The following is a 3,199-nucleotide window of genomic DNA, read 5'->3' as shown; positions in this document are numbered from 1 at the left end:
GCATTTTGAGACATCTAGTTTCTTTTTTTTATTTCTGTTTTTGCTTTTGGTTATTGGATTTATTTATGATCAATTTACCTTTATTTTTCTGGTCTTCAGTCCATCAGTCTACATATAGCAATTTTTTTCTTTGAAATAAAAGCAATTGTGATTTTATTTAAGATTCTGAATTTTAGTGGAATAATATTCTAATCCTTTTTTGTTGTTGTTAATTAAGTCAGTATGAAAGAAACCTGATTTTTCTATACTTGAAGTCATAACTTAAGCACAAGTATGTGATAATAGTGTACCCTATTTTCAAGCAAAGATTCCAAAAGAAAATAACCAGCTTTTTGTTTGTTCAATGTCCAATTCTGGGGATTAAAATGAAAGTTGCTATCAACATTATGCTTCCCCATATTGTAAAAAAATCTGTTGTCATTAATGTTCCTGTTTTTAAAAGATTTTATAATATTTTAACTGCAAATACATATAATTTAACTTATTAATTTCCTTGCATCTGGATATTATTGCTCCTTCTCACCAGAAAGGATTTCTTCTAAATATCTATTGAACATAAAATGGAATATATATTTTATTACATTTCCATTCAATAACATTATGGCCATGTTATTTTCAAAAGGTACAAAAGTAAGAAACCCACACATGCACATCTTAGGAATTACCTTTACTCATATACAAGTAAAACTGACATTAGTTCAACTACATAGGCTCTTGTGTACATGAATCTCACCAATTTAGTTTATTCTCACCAAAATTATTACTCTACAATAGTTGTTGTTGTAGACCTTGTCTCTGTGTATTTGATAATTGTTAGATTTCTTAAAATCTCAGCAAGAAACAGATTATTTAGGCTTGAAATTAAATTCATGTATGATTTGACCTTCTTTGAAAGGGATTTAGTCTCATTATTATACATAATACTGGTAGCACAGCAAAGAGGCTAATATTCAAACATGAATTACTCTAGACTGTCTGGATTTGATTTTTCCCAACCTACAACCCTTTCTTTGTGACTTATTTGTGAACTGCAGTCCCATACAGAAGAGTTGAAACTCACTTGCTTCTGAAAATTCTAGTGGAAGGTGGGGTTTAATTTTATATTTAAAAAGGATAGAGGGGCGCCTGGGTGGTTCAGTGGGTTAAGCCTCTGCCTTCGGCTCAGGTCATGATCTCAGGGTCCTGGGATCAAGCCCCACATCGGGCTCTCTGCTCAGTGGGGAGCCTGCTTCTCCACCCCCCTGCCTGCCTCTCTGCCTACTTGTGATCTCTTTCTGTCCAATAAAAAATAAAATCTTTTAAAAATGATAGAATGGTATTTAAATACAACAAAGTTTATTTATATGCCATAAAACCTGAAACGATAAGAAAAATGGACATATACGATAAACTATAGAGAGGTTAAATTACTTTAAAACTTCCACTGTTGGTGGGAATGCAAGTTGGTGCAGCCACTTTGGAGAACAGTGTGGAGATTCCTCAAGAAATTAAAAATAGAGCTTCCCTATGCCCTGCAATTGCACTACTGGGTATTTACCCCAAAGATACAGATGTAGTGAAAAGAAGGGCCATCTGTACCCCAATGTTTATAGCAGCAATGGCCACGGTCACCAAACTGTGGAAAGAACCAAGATGCCCTTCAACAGATGAATGGATAAGGAAGATGTGGTCCATATACACTATGGAGTATTATGCCTCCATCAGAAAGGAGAATACCCAACTTTTGTAGCAACATGGATGGAACTGGAAGAGATTATGCTGAGTGAAATAAGTCAAACAGAGAGAGTCAAGTATCAAATGGTTTCACTTATTTGTGGAGCATAACAAATAGCATGGAGGACAAGGGGAGTTAGAGAGGAGAAGGGAGTTGAGGGAAATTGGAAGGGGAGGTGAACCATGAGAGACTATGGACTCTGAAAAACAATCTGATGGGTTTGAAGCAGCAGGGGGTGGGAGGTTGGGGGAACCAGGTGGTGGGTATTGGAGACGGCACGGATTGCATGGAGCACTGGGTGTGGTGCAAAAACAAGGAATACTGTTATGCTGAAAAAAAAAAACATTAAAAAAAAAAGACTATGAAAAAAAATAAAATTTAAATGGTTAAAACAAAACAAACTTAATTTTCTGGACCAACATTTCCCAAACTGTTGGGCAGAAAACCTCAGCAACAGAGTGATTTGGGTGTTTGCTAAAAATGCAGATTCCTGAGACCTTAGATTTAAGGAATTAGAAATATGTAGGGGTGAGGTTAGGGAATCTGCATTTTAACAAATTTACCTGCTGATTCTTATCAATAATAAAGTGACTGACTCCCATTTCTTCCTGAATCATCTTTTACCCTTGCCTAGCATTTCCCTCAGCTTATAACTTCTTGCCTATCATTTCCCTCAGCTTATAACCTCTAATCAGTTGTCAACTCTGGATGGGATTATTCAAGAAACAAAATTATATTGAGCCAGTCACAGTATTAGGCATTTGAAATAAAAGATAATTAAGACATAAGCCCTATCCTTAAGGAGTATAGCCTTGTTATGGAGCTATTCATGAAATTAGACAATTTTGATAAAATAAAATTTTTGCTATGTTAAGATGTGCTCCAGGGATTATGGGAGGGTCAAGGAGGTCTACCTAAACTATTCTAGAGAAGAAATGTATGGTGATAAACCAGAGGAGGTTATCATAGGTTATTCCCAAAGGAAGAGGAGTAAACTAGGCTAAAAGGTAAGACAATGGCATTTTAAGAAGAGGAAATATATGCAAGAACATAGTGGGGAAAAAATCTTGTGCTTGAAGAAATATAACAACCACTTTTATTCAAGTGTGCACTGACAGGTAAGTAATAAATTAATCTGGGTTTATAGTTAAGGGTAAGTTCATAGGAACTGTTTTAAATACAGTGAGGAATTTGGACTTTATCCAGAGGGACATAAATATCCACTGAAAGGTTTTAAGCACAGGATAAAGATGATCATATATGCAACTTAGAAACACAATACTGGCTACTGTGTGGAAAATGGATTTTATAGAGGCAAGCTTGGAGCTAGTAAGTCTAGTTAGGTGACAATTTAAATGATTCATATGAAAGAAGAAACTAGGGATGAGTTACTTAGAAGGGATATGGAAGCGGTGCAAATCTAGGAAATATTTAAGAGTTTAAATCAGCAGGAAAAGAGTTTAAATGTGGAACATGGGGAAAAAA

This window comes from Lontra canadensis, unplaced genomic scaffold (assembly GCF_010015895.1).
Source record: "Lontra canadensis isolate GAN:19392208 unplaced genomic scaffold, GSC_riverotter_1.0 scaffold157, whole genome shotgun sequence".
Classification (NCBI taxonomy): Eukaryota; Metazoa; Chordata; class Mammalia; order Carnivora; family Mustelidae; genus Lontra; species Lontra canadensis.
Note: the sequence above shows the minus strand (reverse complement) of the source record.